Here is a 24,344-nt window from a genome sequence, read left to right as displayed (position 1 = left end):
TTCATTTCCAGATTGTTTTGGTTGTCATCAGCATAAAACTAATGAAAGTCGTAAAGGTATTGTTTTTCTATAAAGATTTTTGTATCCCTAATTTAAAATAAAAGTTCTATTACTTTAGTAGTGGTCTTGTAGTAGTCTTGACTACTCTTGACTAAGAAAAATAATCTAAATAAAAATATATATTTTTAAAAACCACGTTTTTTGTAGTGAAGAATAATAATTGAAAAGTAATAACTTTAAAAAATTATAAAATAATAATTAAAAATTAAAAAAATTATAATTTAAAATAAAAAAATTCAAAATAAAAAATAATATTTTTAAAAACCACGTTTTTGTAGTGGAGAATAATAATTAAAAAAAAAATTGAAAAACGAAAAACGTGGGGCGCATGAAATACATAACAGTATATATACACATACATATACACATTTTCTTATTCAACATATGCATATACACAAACATATTCCACATCCAAATTCAGATACAATTACAATTACAGATATACCATGCACATATTCTCAAGAGCACACATACACACACTATAACATTACTGTTTTGTATTTCATGCGCCCCACGTTTTATGTTTTTCAAAAAAATTTTTTTAATTATTATTCTCCACTACAAAAACGTGGTTTTTAAAAGTATTATTTTTTATTTTGAATTTTTATCCAATATACCCAAAGTCAAAAGTTAAGATATCTCAAATAAGGAAGATATATTTTAAGAATTTGAAAATTTTTTGTGAAGTGGGATTGATTTGAAGCTTATTTCAAATCAAAAGATGGGCCTCATAATTTCCAATATTACCCATATGTGTCTAAAATTATTTATGGAAAAGATTGCAAAAAAACTTATTTTCTCCAATTTAGGGAAAGAAAAATGCGTCATCCTTATGAGAGATGAACATTTCGATAATTTTTTATAATTTTCTTAAAATGAGAATTCATTTGAAACATGTTTCATATTAAATAATGAACGTCATAATTTCCAAGAAACACGCATTTATGTCTAAAACTATAGAATGGTTTAAAAAAATCCTATTTAGTCCTATGCACGCGAAGAGAAAGGTGTAAGACATTCGCTAATAAAAGGGGAAATGGGCGGATTGCTTTGAAACTTGTTTCAGATCAAAACACGAGTATAATTTAAAGAAATTCCTATATATGTCAAAAAATATTCATAGAAAGTTTTTAAAAACTTCTTACATTTTTCAATGTACGCGAAGCCAGAGATTCGTTTGAGACTTTTTCATGTGAAAATATTGGCGTCATAATTTCCAAAAACACCTGTATACGTCAAAATATTTATTCAAAGGCTTTTATAATCAATTTTGTTTAGTTCAGTGCATGCGAATAGCCAGAAAGAAACATGCGTAACGCTCATGTAGGGACCCTAGTCAAAATTCCTGATGGTCCCATTAAAACATTTTGATGGGTTATGTTGGTTTCAGTGCCATTCATGATGGTCCAACATAATTTGATGGTCACCATCATCCAACATTTTCCATTATACGTTCATGGTGTTTGATATGCCAACAAACTTCTTGATGGTCCCATTTTGATGGGTTATGTTGGCTTCAGTGCGATTCATGATGGTCCAACATCATTTGATGGTCACCATCATCCAACATTTTCCATTATACGTTCATGGTGTTTGATATGCCAACAAACTTCTTGATGGTCCCATTTTGATGGGTTAAGTTGGTTTCAGTGCGATTCATGATGGTCCAACATCATTTGATGGTCACCATCATCCAACATTTTCCATTATACATTCATGGTGTTTGATATGCCAACAAACTTCCTGATGGTCCCATTTTGATGGGTTATGTTGGTTCCAGTGCGATTCGTGATGGTCCAACATCATTTGATGGTCACCATCATCCAACATTTTCCATTATGCGTTCATGGTGTTTGATATGCCAACAAACTTCCACCGATGCTACTTTAATACTATGATGATTAATCATCAAGAGAAGTTTGATTCTCATGATTTATGATGGTTTAGCACAGTGGTCGGTAAACTTATTAGCCAAAGAGCCAAATCTGAACATTACAACAATTTCAAAAAAAATTGGGAGCCAAATCTGCTTGTTTAGTAAACTTTTATTACACTAAATAAGTAGTACACTAAATAAAACTAAATTTCATACTTAATAAATATTTATTAATGCGAACAATGTGCTTGCATCTCCTTGGAAAGTTTGAGTAAGTCAGGTTTGTATGTTGTTGTTTTTAATTTTAGGCATGATTCCAAGTTCTCATCAATAAGACGACTTCTCAGTTTACTCTTGATAATGTTCATGCTTGAAGAAGATTGTTCTCGTATATATGTAGAACCGAAAAGGGAAAGAACAGCAAAAGCTAGCTTTTTCAACTGAGAGTCAGGGAGCATTGCATTGAAAGCATTGAAAATGATCATGTTCCAAGCATTGAAAATGATCATGTCTTCCTTCTCCAGGTCATTCAAAGCAGACCACTTGTGTTGTGAACTAAGATCAAATTTTTTCTTCTCCAATATTTCCAATTCAACACAAAGACGTTCGAATTTAGAGAGCCATATCTCCTTGTTTTTTTAAATACAGCAATTGTATTTAAAGCTACCAATGACAATTTCAAAAAGAGAAAATTTCAACTCGGTTATCGTAGCATTAAGAGAATTTTTGACAAATGCTAAAGTTGCTCTGCTGTTTTCTTACCAAGTTTTTTTTTTTAAAATTAAAATATTATTGCCCCTTCCGTGGATATTTGTGCCAGAGCCGCACTTAAGGAGCCAAATGCACTTTGCCGACCACTGGTCTAGCATAAGAATAGCAACTTGTTTTGATAGTTTGTTCAAGTTGAACCATCAGAAATTTCCATCATAGTTTCTTAGAAATCAAATATTGGAACAATCATGAAACTCCATCAACCCAATGTAGGAAATTCGGATTGATTTTTGATGGAGCAACAATCCATGATGATCCACGATGCTCCTTGATGGTTCCAACTGTACATTTCCATGATGGTTTAATGGGAATTTTTTTGTTGGTCCACAGGAATCTATCATCAAAAGAATTTTTTTTTATGTTGGCCCATCAAAAATCCTTCCAAATTCCTACATTGGGCTGATCGTGTTTCATGATGGTTGCAATATTTGATTTCTAAGAAACTATGATGGAAATTTCTGATAGTTCAACATGAACAAACCATCAAAACAAGTTGCTATTCATATGTTGGACAATCATGAATCAGTCCGAATTCCTACATTGGGGTGATGGTTACTTATGCCATCTTACCATCAAAAACATATTATTTCATGATAGAATTATTGATGGTTACCATCAAGATTATGTTGGTCCATCAATGGGAAATCATCGAAAATTTTGACTTGGGGATGGACATTTAGAGTTTTTTTTTTCTTGATAAACATTGTTTGCATTCTTTGCATTCTTTGATAAAAATTGTTTGTCTGGGTGTGTACTATCACTTCCTAAAATTTTTCCCATCTTTTTAGAATCACCCTGTATATATATTTTGCATAGGGGGATTCATATGAGCTGGGTTTCATATATAAGTTATGTTGCATGTAAATATATTAATATTAGGAAATAATAATATTAGGAAATAAAAAACGATATTTTAATAATTCATCGCGAGAGACATGACGTAGGGAGTTTTAAAAAAATTGCGAAATTGCCACAATTGTTTTATTTTTTATAAAAATTTCGGAACTTTTTGCAAGAAAAACTCAAAATGAAGGAAAATTTGATTAATGTATGATCATAGTATGTATGAAAAGTTACAAATAATCATTTTTTTTTTTTTTTTTTTTTTTNGAAAATTTTTGTAAGAAAAACTCAAAATGAAGGAAAATTTGATCATCTTATGTATGATCATAGTATGTATGAAAAGTTACAAATAATCATTTTGTCTTCAGAAAATGACACTCTATCAAAAAAAGGTTGGCCCGTCCCCATATCCAATAAAATAATATAAAATAAATAATATAATCGTTCCTAATAAGACAAATAAATAATTTAACCTAAAATGGCTTTCATGATTTAGAGTATAAGAAATAAATGTTCAAGGTGTTTGTTTCAATTGTAGGGGCTGATGAAGGGGTGGGGTGCAATACAATTTCCTCACTAGAGAGAGATAGGAGTGGACGGAAGGGGAGCGTGACCTCAGAGGCATGTGTAAGATTTCAGGTTTTGTAATAGGAATTACGTTATACCTTCTCCTCTCTTGTCAGGTGGCTGTTAATGCGAAATAAAGACGACCGACCTTTTACAGCAAAAAATAATAATAAGTATTGAGAGAATTGTTCAAATGAAGTGTGGTAATTTCATTTTCTTTGTTACGCAACATTGCAACAGGATTCTTCTGATCCACAGTCTTTTTTTTTCTTTCTTTTTTTAAAGATAGTTCTTTTTTTTAATAATATAGTTTTTATTATTATTTTACGTTTCGTAAGTTTTTTTTTTTTTTTTTTTTTTNAACATTTTTTTTTTTTTTTTTTTTTTGGCATTTTACGTAGCATTTCCAGAGCGATACCCATGTTAAATGTAATTTTTTGATCATTGTCGTAACTACAGTGACGTAACATTATGAGGTCCCAACTTTGGATCGCTCTGCAGACCAAACTATGGGGATTGAGTTCTACAGTCTCTGGTCAAATTATTAGACGCACTATAAGATTCCAGGTAAAATTTTAATTATCAGGTGATACTATACAATAGTTTTAACTCGGCTGAAACCGGTTTGCACTAGTTTATGTTCGTGTATCAGTCGGTTAACATTGTAATGCAATACGTTAAAAATAAATACAAATAGTCACCTGAATTAAAAGCCCATTACATGTATGTTTAAATATAAATAAGTATTGCATATAAACTCAAGTAAAACATGTAATTATTAAAAATGACAGTGCTTCTACCAATTCGGTCTAATTATTATAATATACTAATATAATACCTGATATAATAAATATTCCATATANGTAAGAATTAAAAAACTACAGTGCGTCTAATATTTTGATCTAATTATTATAATATGCTATTATAATATCTTACATAATAAATATTCTATATTAATATAATATATAGCCTAATTAATTCAATCGTCGAATTTATGTTATGTATCGTCTAATTTAACCAATTGATACACGAACGCAAACTTGTGCAAACCGGTTTTAGTCGCCTGTATGTAAGAATTAAAAAACTACAGTGCGTCTAATATTTTGATCTAATTATTATAATATGCTATTATAATATCTTACATAATAAATATTCTATATTAATATAATATATAGCCTAATTAATTCAATCGTCGAATTTATGTTATGTATCGTCTAATTTAACCAATTGATACACGAACGCAAACTTGTGCAAACCGGTTTTAGTCGCGTGTATGTAAGAATTAAAAAACTGCAGTGCGTCTAATATTTTGATCTAATTATTATAATATGCTATTATAATATCTTGCATAATAAATATTCTATATTAATATAATATATAGCGTCTAATTAATTCAATCGTCGAATTTATGTTATGTATCGTCTAATTTAACCAATTGATGCACGAACGTAAGCAAGTGCAAACAGTCACATAAAAATAATAAAGCTGTATAATATCACCAGATAATTAAGATTTTACATAGAATCTTATAGTGCGTCTAATACTTGTGCTAAGGACTGTAAATCAGTGGCGTGCAAGCGAAAGACAACAGTCATAGGTCCATCCAGTGAGTAACAGTGAGGAAACAAAAACTTTTAACTTATTATTTTTGTAACGAAATATTATAATTTTCTGAAAGGTAAATATTTGGAAAATATTTTATGAAGAATAATTTTCAAATGAATTTAATAATTAGGTTTAAATTTCAAAAGACCACCTGTACATTTACATTTAAGAATGGATAACAAATAGAACAGTTCCTCTGCTTAAATTTACAAATAAATAAATAAATCTAAAATAGATTCTTCGTAGATAAAAGTTTATAGATATTTACTTACCTTGCCTATTAAAGAAGAGATGTAAGTATTGCGTAATTATTGCAATATTATTTCATAATTGTATGTAACTGTAAAGTGACATATGCTTTCTTCTCATTTTTTTCTTCTTTACTTCGCTTACATTGACTGCTGTGGCGTGCAGGAAGAGAGGGGAGGGGGCTATCTTTTCGTGAATTGACCCTGAAAAGCGTTGAAAGAGAACTGTACTTGGGTAATCAGAAAGAAAATGCAAGAAAGAAATTATGAAGTTAAAAAAATTACATTGTTAAAATAAAGTAAACATTTTAATAAATATTTAAAAGTTATTTCATGTAAATGAAGGCAGATTTTTTTTTCTTTTTTTTTTTTGCGAAAATGTATTATTTTTAACTAAATATTGTTAACTTTTCTAAAGTGTTTTTAAAGGAATAAATAAGTAAAATAAATAATGGCCTAAAGCTTGAATATTAAATATAACTTAAACTAATTGTTTATTCCTTATAAATTACTTCTCTTAAGCTAAATATTATATAATTTTACAAACGTCGTTGAACAGCCGACCGAATTATCAGTTTACATCAACTACCAATGTTCAACTCTGTAGCCTTGTAGTTTTGAACCCAATCCAGAAGACAAGGGAATATCCTGGATCAAGTATTGAGAGAAATTCGCCTTCGAGGAGGACCTTTTGATAGAATTAAACAGCATTTGAGTTACAAGGAAGGGAAAACCACGAAAATCACCCACGGTTAGCTGGACTCCAACCCATGATCTGTCTATAACTGAGGATATTTTAGATCAACACTGTGGTCGGTGCGAGCCGGGTGCGGAATTCGAACCAACCAGCCATTGCCGGGATTCGAACCCGGTTCACTTCATCTTCTGAGCCACCACGGCTCTAAGTCAAGTACTTATCTGAGAATATAATATTTTTAATCAAAGTGCATTTAGTTGTCGATTGGATGCTCCTTTTATCTGGATGCCATTTTTGACCATTCGCCGTCTTCTCATCACGCCATTGGGTGATTTTCGGAATTGAAATTTCCCCAGAGTCTTTGATTGGCTAGCGTGCTTAAACGTTCAGTTGTTTCTTGGCCGCTACAAGAAGAATTTATCATCATTTAAAATGCTGACTAGTTAGAATATTCATAACTGGAGCTGAATGATAATACAATCATTATTCCCTGACCAACAGAATTCTGCTAATTGAAATTTGACTACTTAACCAATTAATTACAATAGCTCTTTGCCTGATTCCTATACAAGTTGTTTCCGGAATGGTGCAAGCAACTTAAATCGAAATTCTGACCACTTTTATAAAATAATAAAATAAAAAGTTCGTATTTCAAGAAGACTGAAAATTAGAAAATAATTTTATTTTTGTCAGACTGGAAAAATTTGAACAAATTACTTAACAATACGCTATCTTTCACAGAAAATTCCCTCCGCTTGTTGCCACTAAAGATTTTCGGTTTGACAANAAAAAAAAAAAAAAAAAAAAAAAAAAAAAAAAAAAAAAAAAAATCGATTTTCAATTTATTTGAAAATCATATTTTTTCATAAAATATTTTTAGGATATTTTTCTGTTTAAAAAATTCTGAGCGAAATCGGTCGAATAATTCCTAAGAAATCAAATTTTCAATATACGACTTCTCAGGAACTATTCAAACAATTACGCTCAAATTTTGTATTTTACCATGTAAAATTGTCCCGCAGTGGACTGATCGATAAGACACGGTTCCCAGCAGATCACCGAAGTTAAGCATCACTGGCTGCGGTCAGTGTGCGGGTGGGTGACCACTTCGATCTGTCTGCGTAGGGACCGAGGGTGTGCGGTAGTGGTCCTCGTTAAACTGTGCTACCGTAAAGTGCTCGACTTCGCGCGCAGGTCGTCGGGCTACCAAAGCGGGGGTGCCATCCCCTCCGCAGAGGATCAAAATTGTGATGGCATGTCTTCGGATCATCCTCAGGGATGTTTCCCAGACCGTCGCCAATAGCCCATTGTGCAGCTCCAGTGTGACGTAAATTAACAACAACCATGTAAAATTACGTATTTTAAAATGATGTAAGCAATTGTACACCTTGAAATTCAATTATTTTTTCCATTTTTATTAAATAAAACTAATCTATATTTATTTTTTGTTTAGAATTATCTTTGGGTAAGCGAATTTTATAGCTGTATGCAAAAATGTTTCAATTCGCTTGAAAAGTTATCGAGGTATAGCGAAAACCACTAAAATAAAATTAACATTATGAGGTCCAAACTTTGGATCGCTCTTCAGACCAAACTATGGGGACCATATTTCCCCCTTATGATCCCCATGGGAAATATGGTCCCGTGGGAAATATGATTCCCCTATGGGAAGCATATTTCTCATATTGCGGTTAACTTCGAATTTTAGAGGTCAGACGCTAAAAAAAAGGGTAAATTTATTCAGAGAAAGTACGCTGTTGTGTCTGATTTTGTAGATTAAAATACCGTATGCACTAATTAATTAGCATATTTGAGATTACCCCATCGAACCATAAAAATTTGAGTCCTAGGACGTGAAGATTTGATCATTAGATCAAAAGAGGTCCGTTTTTTATTTCCGCATTGTACATACATATAAAAATTCTGCATAATTTACATAGATGATTAAATGAAGTGATATTGTGATCTTTTGTTTGATTTCGAAATTTTTAAATTTAATATTAAATGATTTTAATCACACCGACGTATGTAAAAATAAACGTATACATAAATCCATGATTATGGCGAAATGGTGAGTAAGTTCCAGCAAAATGAAAGTTATAAAAAGAAATCCGAAAATTCCTTTTTCAATTTTACACTGCAGTTTGAAAAAAAATCATTCTTAGATTGAGCAAAAGTTGGCAACTACGACTTTCGTAAAGAACTGCCCACTAATACTGAAAACTAAAAAGAAATCAAATCGCTCTCGGTGTTTGCGAAATCATAAACACATTTAATGGAGAAATCACCGAAACAAATATTTTAAGTTTGAACTTTTGCAAAACTGTTGCTATTTTCTGCTTCTCAATGGCGACATACGTATGTTTAACCTCCGCCTTTAAAATAATTCGTCGCAATCTTTCAGTTCAACGTCCGCCATATTTCCCTTCCCCCCTCCCATTTTCAATCCTCCAAAATGGAATTAAAAATAAATGTATAAAAATATGAAAGGGAAGAATTGAAGGTGTTGGCGAAATCCGAAAAAACACACTCTCTTGCGCCATCTAGTGTAGTATCGTTTGCGTTAATGCGGGTCAAGCTGAATAGCGCGGCATGGCTTGTGCAATTCGACCCCACTTTTGCATTCGATAACGGACGATCGAACGAAGTGCTCTCGGGCATCTATCCAGACAATGATTTTTTTTTTTTTAAACTTTTTAATGTTAATTGCGCACTTGCAGACGTTTCAATTAGGTGGAAGTTTCGCAAGTCGGAATTGGCAACAGAAAGTGTTTGATGGGAACGACTCAGAAGAGAAAGAATTAGAGTTTTTTTTTCTTCTTTTCCGGTGTCTTGCGTCATTAGAGAAAGAAAGCAAGTATTAACGTTGACCGGGATCTCACAAACCTGATATTGAGAAATTTTGCATCTGTTAAAATCACGGCTTCACATACGAAAAGCGACCAGCATAAAATATTGTGTTTCAACAAGATTAGAAAAGGAGGGGGATGCATTTTGTTTACTTTTTATTTTTATTTTCTTTCCTCTGCGCCGCTGTATTTCGCAACGAAAATTACACAAAAAGTTTCGAAAGCATTTTTCCATTACGTATTTCATTTTATCGATATTTCTGAAATTTACTCAGTCAACCAGTATAGGCGTAGAGTCGGGTCGGGGGGATAGATATAGCCACTCCCTCATAATAAATTACAGTAATTTAAAAAAAGTTTTCACAAAAGCTATTCCTTATTTTTAAACAATCAACATTTTTAAATAACTTTTAAAAATTTTACGCTATATCGTAATTATAACTTTTAAAAAAAGTATCGAAAACCTAAAAAGAAATCTAAAACCTCAAAAAAATAATAATAAAAACCTAGTAACGAATATTTTTTTTAAAAAAAAATTTATGTAAAAGTTTTAGATTCAATGAAACCAATTCATATCTTCAAAATCAATCAATGATATTTTTCAATTTGTTACATTTCGACAAGGACAAAAGGAGCCACTGCTCGCTCCGCTCACCAAGCCATGTGATTGCTTCTCATTCCCTACGATCTATGCATTCCCTCCAACAGTAGAAAATAATAGTTATTAAAGCAAAAAAAAATTTTAAAAAAATACTAAAAAAAAATTACAATTGCGATGAATTTCAAAATAATTGGATCTTCGGAGGGGGGGGGGGTAACAAACACAGCCAAACCTTTCAGCACAGCAAAATTTAATCTTATAGCTTTTGCATAGTAAAACAAAACGCATCATTAAGTTAGATAAAGCAAAATAAGAGAAAGAGAGACAGAAAAAAATTGCAAAAAGAGCATTTAAATTTGTAAAAACTTTCGAGCTAATTGGAATTTCGGAAGAAAAAACACTTTTGTCCAATCTGTAAACATAAATTATAAATGGCCCTTTCAGCACGTTAGTTTCAACACTATACATTTAGTATAGTTCGTTCACGAGTAGTTGGCACTTGACTCCGCCTTCATCACGTGGTATCCGACGATACTATTTCGCTATTTTTGGAAGAAGGATGTAAACAATCCTGAACAAGGTTTATTTGGCGATCGTATGACCAAAATATTTATTTCGCAATCTTCACGCGCATTTTTTTTTCACATTAAATATTTCATAAATTTGATATTTCTCTCTTTCGAGTGAATAGTTTTTTTTTTAGACATTTTTGCAATATATTTAATTAGCTAGAGTAACGAAAAAGTCTAATAGTAGATGATAGGGCGAAGTAAGTGGCTGAAAAAAGAATTCGCTGCTTGCGTTTGGCGCACATTAAGGGTTGTCTCAATTTCAAGCGCGGAGATGCTTCTCCTCTTTCTCCTGCGCTCAGATGAATTCTTCGTCCGAGGAGGTGGAGCCAAGGGCCAACTCCTGGTGAACGAACTACAGTTCTCGAACTTATTATGGAACATTAATTTTTTTTATTTATTCCATAATACTTCCTGTAACATCTCTCGTACCTTCGTAGTATCAAGTTTCGAACTACAGTTTTTGCACTCCAAAATAAAACGTAACGTTAAGTTGAACACTCAAAACAGCGACTGTGGCAGCTCGATTTTTTTACATGGAAAACAAAAATTAAATACTTCTAATAGTTTAAAACTGAAGTTTATAAGCAATCTAATATTCTTTAAATGGAATGCTTTTTTTAAATGTAGTTAATTATAATTTTCTTAGTCTTTACTTCCAGCGAATGTATTTTAAATGTAGATTAAATATATATTAAACTTAGATTCCAGGGGAGAGTGGTCATTCCAGTGTCTCATTCGACTTTTAAAATTTCAATTGTAAACGGAAATGTTTAACACCCTTAAAAAAATTTCGAGCAGTAATCAAAAAATAAAATTAATTAATTAATTAATTTTAAAAAAATTGTACTGCAATGGCAATGTTAGAAGCAAATGTTTAACTCGCTCAAAATAGGCATCCCTTTTCAAGACTTGCCAGGCGTGAATGAGGAATACTAAAGTGATTTGAAACAACAAAAGTGTATGGTTGCCAATGAAAATGGGGAGTAAAAGTGAAAAACAAAACTAAAAAGACTGTGGTAGCCGAGAGTGAAACAGAAAATGAATACCTATCAGTGCGACCGTGGCTACATCGGACAAACCATACCTGCTTTAATATTTAGACTTAAGATGTATTCACGCACGCATCAGTCACGTCACGTTTCCGTTCCGTCAGTTCCGAGAAGTATCAGTCACAAAAAATATGTTTTATTGAAAGTTAAGTGGCACTGATCTGGCACAGTCACGAATCAGAACAGTCATTCTCACTGCAGTCACCTAACCGTCAACAGATAATTTCTTCACAACGATATTTTTTTGTTCTGACTGAGTCTCGCAGTGGACTGATCGTTAAGACACGGTTCTCAGCTGATCACGGAAGTCAAGCATCACTGGCTGTTGTTAGTGTGCGGGTGAGTGACCACTTGGATCAGTTTGCGTAGGGACCGAGGGTGTGCGTATTGGTCCTCGCTAAACTGTTCTACCGCAAAGTGCTCGACTTCGCATGCAGATCGTCGGGTTATCGAATGGGGGTGCCATCCCCTCTGGCCTCTGCGGAGGATCAAAATTGTGATGGCATGTCCTCGGGTCATATTCAGGGATGTTTCCTAGACCGTCGCCAATAGCCCATTGTGCAATTCTAGTGCGACGTAAATGAACAAATCAAATCAAAGTGTTCTGTCTGACGATTTTTATTTCATTGTTTGGAAAAGAATGGGTGATGATGAAAAGTTGATTGGATGTGTTAGTTGTTGTTGTTCATTTACGTCGCACTAGAGCTGCACAATGGGCTATTGGCGACGGTTTGGGAAACATCCCTGAATATGACCCGAGGACATGCCATCACAATTTTCATCCTCTGCAGAGAGGATGGCACCCCCGCTTCGGTAGCCCGACGACCTGCATGCGAAGTCGAGCACTTTACGGTAGAACAGTTTAACGAGGACCCATACCGCACACCCTCGGTCCCTAAGCAGACTGTTCCAAGTGGTCACCCACCCGCACACTGACCGCAGCCAGTGACGCTTAACTTCGGTGATTTGCTGGGAACCGTGTCTTAACGATCAGTCCACTGCGGGACTTGGATGTGTTAGAAAATATCCTGTACTATATGATTTATCAAGCAACAAATACATGGATACTGGTTTTAGAAATGGAATATCGTAGGAAATCCGAGAAGAATTAAATTTAGATGGTAAGCAAAAAACAATTTATTAATGAAAACAAAATACCTACAGCAAATGTACTTGTACATGTAAATTTGTATAATTTAAATCGATTTTTCAAATGTTACACTGCTAACTTCTGAACTGAAAAAGTATTTTAACTCTTCCCTTTGCTTGAAAAGCTTCCCGAGATGCATTTCCACCTTGAAAGGGCAAATTCCCCATATTTGTGATTCTTTGAGATTCTGCTTCATAGTTGTCTGTGTTACGATCATATTTTTTATGAAGTTGTGAAGCATACAAGTTTCAAGTACTATAGGGTCGACATTTTGAGGTGTAGCCTGAATCCGCCTGTTACAGATCCTGAAATTTTGTGACAAAATGCCAAATGCGTTCTCCTTAACCCTTCTTGTATGAGATAGGCTGTAATTAAATATTCACTTCATCACCTACAATTACGTATGGAGGCTCAACTGATGTGTTTGGTAACGCTGTTTTTCCTGATATTGATAGTATGCCCTGTTCAAGTCCCTATCGCTACGATTAGATTTCTCAATTATGCCACCATCACTATCTTTCTCATAAGAACCAATATTCGCAGCAATAAAATGGGTGCTTGGATGGTAATACGTTTACCATCCAGAGCTTCTCTATGTAGTTGGGGAAGTTTCAAATAGTATAAACATAAACGGAAATAGATTTCTACATTTCTTGAATAGGTTTTGGCATCATTTCCTTCAATAGGACGTCGCCAATTATTTTACGAGTCACCATTACTACTTGGTACACTGTGCTATGCCCCAAGCGGTAACTGAATGAAAAAGTTCGTAGTGAGTCACCTGTTGCTAGGTACCTGGAACAGTATAAAAATAAAATATTAGGTACTGACTGTATATTACTGACATAAATCTAATAATTTTCTATTATGTTGTAGACGCGGCATGTAAATAGAGATAGAACAATATCAGGGACACTTATAGGAAGTCCCTTAAAAGAAACGCTACTAAGAGTGGTCAAAGTGCAAAAAGAAAAAAAAAATTCTAAATACTCCGAATTGTTAAGTTGTTAAAAAAATATTCATTTGAGGGAAGGGAATCAATTAGTAATATGGATTGTTGTTGTAGTTCTATTACGTCGCTCTAGAGCTGCCAATAGGCTATTGGAGATGGTCTAGGAAGCATCCCTGAGGATGATCCGAAGACATGGCATCACAATTTTGATCATCTGCAGAGGGGATGGCATCCCCGCTTCGGTAGCCCAGCGACCTGCGCGCGATGTCGAGCACTTTACGGTAGAACAGTTTAACGAAGACCAATACCGCACACCCTCGGTCCCTACGTGGAATGATCCAAGTGGTCACCCGTTCCAACCTGATACAGATTATCTTATTTAACTAATGATTTGTTGTAGACGTATGCCTGTTAAAGCAGAGGGAAGCGATTGTTCTTGTTTTCCAGTGGCGCAATCTGAGGCCAAGAATTCGATTTCTGTCACACCCATACGTCACACCCGTTTATAGGGCGGACCCATTCATGTATCCATTCATTCATCCACAGATCGTAATTTTGACCTGAATCAGAGAACGATCAATCTCAAAATCAATACCCCCAGAGGTATTGATTTGTTTTGGGAACGTGGAGGACTTTGCGACTCGACAGATTTAAAGTGCATCAGTCACCATTTACTACTCGGGGAGTCTTCGCCCTGCGGGGTTCGAACCCACGAACTCTCGGAAATGGACCCAGCACCTTACCGACCAGGCTATCCTGGCCAAACTAACGATTTAAAAATAATGAATGTTTTACAAAAGTACGTATTTTTGTAACTTTATTGTTTTTATTCACTTACCTCATACAAACTGCTAAACGTACCTTTGATGCTACGGAATTTCTCCAGTGAGTATTTTGTTTTTTTTTAATGCATTTCCAGTTTACTATGTAGTATGATAAAACAGTTTTGGGTCATTCAGAAATACTGAAAAAACTTTGTTTTATCGTCGATCAATTCTTTAAATAACGTGATAAATTCTCTTTCTATTCCTCTTTTTATTATTTCATGCCTCGTAGAACCCATTTTCTATTCTTCTTCCGTTGCTTTTCCTTTTCTTCATCCAAAATTAATGCTATGACAGCCAGGTCGTTTTCCGAAAACGCCATCCCAAAAATATAGCTAAGTACACTAGAAGGTACTCGACACACTTGATGGAAGAAAAAAAAAGACTGAATACAGTCGAAATAACCTGACGGGTAGCTGTGACTATAGCGGCTATTTTGACTGAGACTGGCCGGCGACTGTTCTGATTCGGAACGGTGACTGAACTGTGGCGTGACTGATAAGTGTGAATAGGCCTTAAAGGAACACGATAGTTATGTCAGTCATCCAGAATGCGATAAATCATCGATTGCCGTTCCTTGTTGGAAATCCGGGAACCACGAATTTAATTGCGATAAAGCCAAAATTCTCCCCCACCGTCACCTCACCTCACCTGGATGCCCGTGAATCTTGTATTTTTTCATATGAATGTCGATTCCTTTGTTAACGACATGAGTTCCTCACCAAACCACGTGGAAATGCATTTTGCCCTGATTTGCCTCTCTCGGCCACTGAGATTTTTCTAGTTTTGTTTTTCATTTTAATTTTTCAATTAATTAATTTTCATTTTAATTTTTATCAGCAAGTATACTGTGTTATATTTGAGCCTTGATTATAATTTTGGTGAGATTTTTATGCTCGCAAAAGCAAACATCTGTATATTATTTTAGCAGGAATCAAGCGGTCCTTAAAATTATTAGAAAGCCGTGGCATCTATATTGTAAATATGAAGTTATCTTTAACTTTAAAATTTCAAAACTTAAGATTTGGTAACCAGATAATTGGAGTTACTGAAAGTGATTATTGAATGTGGTGAATATAAATGCAAAAGACATTTATCTTCTTAGTTTTGCTGGTATCATTACAGTTTCTTAAGGACCTTACGAACTCTGTTTAAAAGGAGACTATTGTATCAGATATATATAAGTAGTGATGATGGGCAAAATAAAAGTGTGGGGACGTAACGGAATCAGTATTTAAAAATTTTCCAAAACCTTTAGTTCATTTTGATCATTGTTACACTTTTAAAACGAATTTGTATAAATCTAAAATATTTAAAGTTGTATTAGAAGTAAAAAAAAAAGATAATAGAACGGTGATAGAAGCAACGGCAAATGGCAACTGAAATGTTTGAAAAAAATATTAAAATTGTGCACTGAAGATATCATTAGAAAAATTGCTTGATTGTGGCTTATCTGAACTATCAAATGTTAACCACGATTTATAGCATTACTTTCTGTGCCGAATACTACTGAGTATGAGATTAACCCTTTTTACGGTCAAGCTGTACTTCTTTTCGTAATCATGTAATGTAAATTCACTGGGATGGACAACAATTGCTAATAGAAAATTCAACAATCGAAAATGTAAAAAGAAAAGGAAATTAGAAAATTTTTAATTGTCACAATTATGCCTTCCAATATTTTTTTTAGTGATTACGTAGTCTTAATTAAAACAGATTCATTTATAATCTTTATATTACACATTTGTGTTCAGCTGGTCTATAATAAGAACTATACTATAAACTCAAACAGAAATAAATGTTTTTAAGGGTTTTATAAATTTAAGCTTAAGACACCGAAAAAACGTAACACATCTGCATCTCTGATAAATGTATAATAGGATATAACAAAAATTACAAATTATATATAACACATATAACAAAAGGTAGAGATCGTGTGTCTAAGTACAGAACAGCTAGTGAGAAAAAGCGTCTTGAAATTTAAGCAGAGTGTACAAACGGCTATTGTAACGCACCCCGATCCTAAAAATCGTTCATAAAGGACTTTTGAAGAAATGATTTTTTGTTCAGACGTTAGGTAATTAAAATTTTATTCGAATTTTTTCAATTTCACACATTTTGTTCAGACATTATGCAAGTGAAATTTTATTAGAATTGTTACAATTTCACACATTTTTATTCAGACTTTATGCAATTGAAATATATTCGAATGCTACACATTGGTCCTACAGTGAACTGATCGTAAAGACGCTGTTCTCAGTAGAACACCGAAGTCAAGCATCACTGATTTCGGTCATCAAGCGAGTGGGTGATCACTTTGATCAACCAGTATAGAGACCGAGGGTGCGCGGTATCGGTCCTCGTTAACTTGTGTTGTTGTTTCTAATTCCACTTGCCATACTAGCAAGTCTGCTTGGTGAAACCGAGCAAATTTAAGGCAAAGTGTGCGTTTCTTGTTTTTCAGTGGCGCCATCCATGGCCAAGAATTCGACTTCTGCCACACCATACGTCGCACCCGTTTATAGGGCGAAACCATTAATACATCCATTCATTCATCCACAGATTGGTCCAGCAGTGGACTGATCGTTAATACACGGTTCCCAGCAGATCACCGAAGTCAAGCATCATTGGCTGCGGCCAGTGTGCGGGTGGGTGACCACTTGGATCAGTCTGCGTAGGGACCAAGGGTGTGCGGTATTGGTCCTCGTTAAACTGTTCTACCGTAAAGTGCTCGACTTCGCGTGCAGGTCGTCGGGCTACCGAAGCGGGGGTACCATCCCCTCTGCAGAGGATCAAAATTGTGATGGCATGTCTTCGGATCATCCTCAGTGATGTTTCCCAGACCGTCGCCAATAGCCCATAGTGCAGCTCTAGTGCGACGTAGATGAACAACAGCAACAACAACATCCACAGATCGTAATTTTGACCTGAATCAGAGAACGATCGATCTCCAATCCAGTACCCCCAGAGGTTTTGATTTGTTATGGGAACTTGGAGGACTTTTGCGACAAGACAGATTTAACATGCATCAGTCGTTAACTTGTTCTACCGTTTGTCAAGACTTTGGACCGGCCATATAAAGTGTTTGATCTTCAGAGCGAAAGAAAATATTCATTCCTATTGTCATTGCTCGGCCATCGCTTCACCATCTCATCTTTTGGATTGCATTGGTGCCTCTGTGAGGCAACTGATGAGTGATGGAGAGACTGTCTATGACTTGATGATGCGACATGATCTCCTGGACTTGGTGTAGGGCTGTAGAAAGCAACAACAACACTTGTTCTACCGTAAAGTGCCAGTCGTCGAGCTACTAAATCAAGGAAGTCATCCCCTCTGCAGAGAATCAAAATTGCTAAGGCATATGTCTTCGGACCATCCTCGGGTCCATCGACACTACGCGCTGGTGCAAGTAGAAGGCGACAGAATAAGTGACAGAAAGCATTATTTTCTGTATTTCAAACTGTTGGGGGTATTTGTACTTCAAGAAGAAGAAGACCTCCCATACCCACACATGTAACCTCTGACTTCAGCTAATCTTTATCAGCAAAATGGCGTATTAAAGTTGAGCTAAGTTTCTCTGCATAAGTTAGAATGTTAACTAACGATAAGTTAATTAGATACAGACCCGTAATGCACATTGAGTTAGTTGAAAAATAATTCTTTCTCGTCTACTTCTTTTACTTAACATAGATTTATTATTTGTTTATGTATTTTATTGTAGCACGTGATACATTTTTGTTTTGTGTACCTGGCAACTTCGATGCGTAATTTGTTTGTTTATGTTCCACATGGCTTCGTGCCCGTCTTTGCGTTAAGTCTCTGTGTAAATATATAGTGAAATAATTGAAATTTTTGAGAAAGAATCTTTGTGAAAAAATTTCGAATGTTTCGTAGCATAAATATTTATATTTATAACCGTCGTTGAACAGCCGACTCAATTTTTTTTTGGGTTTACGACTACTAATGCTCAACTCCGTAACCTTGTAATTTTTAACCCGATCCAAAAGACAAGGAAGCTCCTAAATCAAGTATTGGGAGATCGCCTTCGAGGAGAACTTTTTGATAGAATTAACACGAATTCACGCTACATGGAGAGAAAAACCACGAAAACATTCCACAGTTAGCCTCACGGCAAGGAGATTCTAACTCATGATCCGTCTACCACTGAGGATATTTTACTTCAGCACTGTGGTCGGTGCAAGAAGGATGCGGAATTCGTATCAATCAGCCATCGCTGGGATTCGAACCCGGTTCACCCCATTGGAAGGCGAACACTCTATCTCCTGAGCCATCAAGGCTCTGATGTTCTTTCATTGGAATACTTATAAAGTTGGAACTGTTCCTCATCATTTGAAAAACAGGCACATGAGCCACCTAATTCTCTCAAGCATCTGATCTTGCTTATTAATACATAACATGAACTTATTTAATTTCACATTTTTTTGTCACCCTATCATTTTTATATTCTTTGGAAATGTAAATGACAGCTTTCTTGTCCTGCTATGTTGCAATCATCACACCATTAACTTAGATTGCTACAGCTTGCGTTATCTTTTTTATTATTATTATAAACTTTTATAGGAAATGTCATCTTGTTCTTTCTGATTGCTCCAGAGCAATGAGTTTTTCTGTCAGCAAGACATATTTCCAGTTCGGAGTTGTTATAATAATTTAGATGATTAAAGAAATTAACTAGTGTTTATATTTTTATTAAAGATTAAATGAAAGATTTTTTTTTCTTCCATTTTTATTTTTTCGTAGCGACCTGAATATTCCAAAGCAATCAAATCAGTAAATTGATTCGATTGATATAATGCATCTTTGATTATTTGTTTTTTCCAGGTTATCTTTTTGGACTTAGTTGAAGTTTAACAAAGTTATTAATTTTTACTACAAATTGAATATATTATTAAAAATAAAATAAAAGTGAAATTGAAATTTAAATCAGAAAGAGGTTATGACTCATGCGACGAAATTTATATCTTTAAGAGAAAAGAATGTTTCAACAAGTTTTCTTAAAACATTTGTAAGTTCGAAACAGAGTGAGTGATGTGGAAGCGGGGACAGAGCAAGGGATTGGGGTCACGCCCCCGGAAGCAAATTCGAACAATACTCCAACAGCAGACGATCTCCTTTCACGGCCCACTTCTTCCTATCTGATAGTTCTTTATTTTTTTTTATTAGGAAGAAGAAGGAAACGGGAAGAGAAGTGAGAAAATACGCCCCGACTTAAGCATAGAGGAACAAGGTGACAGTTCCTCAAACTCATGTTCCCCTTTATTTTTCATACTACGAAATGGTCAATTTCATAAATCAGGCCATCTTGCCTAAACGCTTTGTAGGTTACGCGAGCTGCGATGTTCGCAAAGAAAGAGATATTTATTATCGTTTTCATTTACTTTTCTACATTTATTCTTTTTTTTTCTTTCCCCCGCATCTTTAATACGTTTTCGATAGAATAAAGGAAGGAAAATGGAAATTTCCCCTTACATTTGTGTTATAACAATTTTTAAAGAGCTACAAGTTTATTTGGCTGATATGAACGAATCCCGGAAGTAATGAGTATATGGTGTTGTTAAAAACTTCGTTTGGTTTCCGGTACGTTTATTTAAAACAGTGGTACGCATGTTCTGATCGTCGATATAAGAAATTTAATATTTTTTGATTAAATTTTGATTTGATTTTGATGACTGATAAATATTGAAACATCTATGGTGGGACAAATGAAGAGAAATAATATCCAAAATTATTCTTGAGATACGTTTTATCATTTTTAGAAAATAATTCGTTTTTTCAACACGTATTCATTTCCGTTTATATTAAATATCGGTTCAGATATTTTTTCAAGTATGTATTTAACGACGAATTTAATTAAAATATGTATTTAGCAACAAAAATAAATAGAAATCTCTGCGTATCGTATTACCTTCAGATTTAGTAGAAAACATCTTCATATTTGAATTTTTTTCCCCTGTTGCTACACAACTGAACAACGATGCAACTCTAAACATAGTAATGAAATTTGTGAAAATCTTCATTCTTTTCAAAGAAAAATTGGGATCACATACAAAAAATTTTTAGTGCGCTCCTCTCCCCTTCCCCTTTTCTTGTAGTAAACTATAATATTATTTATTTGTTTACATATTTAGGATTCACTACAAAATTAAGAATATTTTTTTAAAAAATTTTTCCGCTCAAGCGCAGTATAAAAAAGATTATTTTAATTACTCATATCTTGCACAGATGCTTACGAATTTTTCTCAAATTTTAAAAAAGTACTTTTGTAATCAATTTTAAATTTATACGAAAGTTTATTTTCAAAGTTATAGCAAAAAAAAAANTTGTTTAATGTCATTGAATATTTTTAAAGTTATCGCAAAAAACGTAAGACAAAAAAATTTGTTTTTTTATAAAAATGTCCATATTTTTATGCATATTTAAGCTAGGCTTACAAAATTTTATGCAATTATTGCATATAATAAAATTAAAAATAATTGTTATTAGTTACAAATTTATTACTACATTTTTTTGGTATAACGTGTTTAAAAGCCCTTTTTTATTTCGTCAGTGATTTATTATCGGTTCCTCAATCCTTAAAAAGCTTTAAACTTCATTTATGAGAAATCGCACGATTTCAACATTTCTAAATTTATAAATTGATTCTTTAAGTATTTTTTGAAAAATATCAGAAAATGGATTGAAATATTCCCATTATTTTGTCTAAAACCTGTAAATAAATGTATATAATATATATATATAAAAAAAAAAACTGTTGTTGACTTAGGTTAACAAAAGTGTAATCGAGATTCTGTTGTGAAAAAAATATCACTTAAAATGAGTATAAAAATAAAATGGATGATTTTAAACACTATGGAAAAAAATTGATTTGTTAACGGAGAAACACACCAAGTTAATCAGAAAAAATTAATCATCAGTGAAATAAAAACAAAAACATTTTAGTAGTCATGGTTAGGGCTGCAAGTTTGTCGTAGGAAAAAAGACCCGAAATTCGCAGGAAATTTTGAAAATTACGCAGATTCTAAACATAAAAAAATTTACTATTTAAATGATGCAAAAGATAGAAATTGCGCAAATAGTAAAAAAAGGCTTAAAAAATACACAACAAAGTATTTCTTTTAATTTCAAGCAATATTTTTTATTTAAATGAGCAGAATTTTGGTACAAAGTACTGTACATTGTCAGATTATTCTCATTTATGCTTCGTCTTTCATCACTTAGTACATTTTTATACTTAGAAAACGATCTTTCTACGTCCACACTGTTTTTAGGCACCGACAAACATCGAATTGCCCTTTTTGCCTATTTTGGGAAGCGTTCGGTCTTTGATTTCCAAAACTCGATCAATTTTCCTTCATCAACGCGCAATTCCTCGACCGATGCTTTGGAAAAAGTAATTGCTGTGAAAACCCCAACATTCTACATTCAAACTATACTAGTTACAAAAGCCTTATCTCCCTCTCAGCTAAGAAACTGATCCCTATTTAAGAAATCACAAAATGCAGCCCAGGAAAAATTTTCTGGATATGTAGAAAGGCAGTAGAAATTTCATTGCCCAGTGCAATATCCTGTATAGCAATTTTCCTGTCAAATATTTGATTTATAACATTTTCTTTCTTTTGTGATTCAAATTCCTTTTGTACTCTTACTGATTTCAGGAAGGTAATCCTATCAGTCTATTACCCTCCCTAAGTGTAGAAAAACCACCTTACTTGACAAGATTGTCATATTCTCTTATCTCTGAACTATTTTCTTGTCATTTTGCTATTGATTCACTACCCTTAAGTATCGAATCAACTTTACATGTTCAATTTAAGGCTTCAGGAAAGTAAAAAATTCTGTTAAATAAAAATAATAAATTAAAATTGAAAAAAAAGAAAAAAAATTCACATTTTAAGCAATTTTTGCACAAATCAAAACATATTGAAAAATTCGCTGATTTTAGAAAAAAAGATGGCAATTTCGCGAAAATTTGCTCCGCGACAGATCTGCAGCCCTAGTCATGGTTGCATTTAAATTTGTATCCCACCAAAGCCAATTAAATTTTAATCCTATCAAAGCCAAAATTTTTATCCCAACAAATTCAATAACTCCTTTTTTTTTCCAACTGTGTGAGACTTTCTCCCCCTCCTCGCATCGCTTTATGTCTAAACAGACGGTGTTGTAGACTAAGTTTGACTAAAAATGGATATTTTTCTGTATGTCTCCAGTTCATTGAGGAACGTATTAGCAAAAAAAAAAAATTTTTATAACCGATATTAAGCATTCGACTTATGTTTACGACTATCAATATTTAATTCCTTAATTTTGTAAATTTGGAACCATCCTAGAAAACAATGTGAATTCCTGAATCAAGCATTTGGGACAAACTAGCCTGTACTGAGTGCTTTCACTTAGAACCAATTCATATTTGCGTTTTTTGTTGTTTTTTTTTTGTTGGGGAAAGCCACGAAAATCTTCAATGATTAGACCAAGGGAAAAGGGATTCCAACTGTCTTATCATGAACAGTGTTCGCATCGCTGTGTTTCGGACTTTGGGCCATCTCAGAGTGGCAGGTTCGACCTCCTGCGGTCACTTCGAGAGTGTAAGTAATAGCCCAAGTACGGGTGATTTCACTGCACGTGCAAAAATATTATAATTTGTTTCTCAGATTTTTTTTCTTTCTTTGAAAATAAACACGAGTATTTTTATGGATTGATTAAGAAATTTCATGTTTATAAAAACATTTCTTCACGTTTTTCTTTTTAGTTTGTTTTTTCTGAGTCGTGATATGATCGATGCCCATTTGTGAGATGTTAAATTGCTTTTATTTGAAAAATGTTCCTTGAAAATGAATAAAATAAGTAATTAAGAAGAAGGTAAATTATATTTTGAAATAAGAAATACTCCCGTACTATTTGGACAACCCCTTTCGCAGTGTGAGTTGTAATTATTGCTCTAAAAATATATTTATTTAGTAATTTTATATAAGAATAGGTACAATGTAAAAAAAAAAAAAATCCTTATAATTGATGTTGTGAATTAACCTATAAATGCGGAGAAAAAAAAGTAGTTATGCTAATCAAACAACTGATATTCACATCAATCATAGGATAAATAAATATAAATTTTAAAATTATAAAATTTAATTTAGACAGTAAATTACGGTTTTTAAATTAATTAATGTATATATTAAAGTGTGTGTGAGTGGTTTCCCTTTCGAAAAAAAAGAGAGAGAAATACAAGTGTAGTGTGGGCCGGTGTCTCATAATTTCCGGCTGTTTTATGGCAAGGCTGTATGAGTAATATTTATTATTTTAGAATAATAACGAGGGGGAAAAATATCTAAGCCATGGTGATGAAATTTTTATTGAAAAGTGTATTTGTAACAAACAGAAAAAAAAATTAAAACTATTCGGGAAAGTAATGAATAAAAAACATTTCCAATCATGCAGAAACTACGCAAAGAAATAACTTTATAAGAGGAATAATAAAAAGGTCAACAGTTCTTGAGAAGGAATCGCTGCTTGCAAAGGGTGTGTTTTTCTTTCAAAATAGAAATTCAGCTTTCGTGACGCTTTATTTTTAACAGCAAGACATTTTGGCTACCAAAAATCTAATCTTAGAGCAAGTTAGCTTCACATCAGTTTTATGTCGTTTAAAGTTCATTTGTAATATATAT

At 33.5% G+C, this 24,344-nt stretch overlaps 1 long non-coding RNA gene across 1 annotated transcript in view; it reads right to left on the bottom strand.

Annotated features, from left to right (window-relative positions):
- Window positions 1–6,323, bottom strand: part of LOC139425938 (uncharacterized) — a 74,440-nt gene extending 68,117 nt beyond the window's left edge. Inside the window, exon 1 of the long non-coding RNA XR_011637076.1 lies at window positions 5,995–6,323. This is a non-coding gene — a long non-coding RNA (uncharacterized lncRNA). The remainder of the gene's footprint in view (window positions 1–5,994) is intronic.
- Window positions 6,324–24,344: the final 18,021 nt, after the last annotated feature.

The sequence above is a fragment of the Parasteatoda tepidariorum genome, chromosome 6 (assembly GCF_043381705.1).
Source record: "Parasteatoda tepidariorum isolate YZ-2023 chromosome 6, CAS_Ptep_4.0, whole genome shotgun sequence".
Taxonomy (NCBI): domain Eukaryota; kingdom Metazoa; phylum Arthropoda; class Arachnida; order Araneae; family Theridiidae; genus Parasteatoda; species Parasteatoda tepidariorum.
The sequence above is the reverse complement of the archived record's forward strand: the minus strand, read 5'-3'. Positions and strand labels throughout refer to the sequence as shown.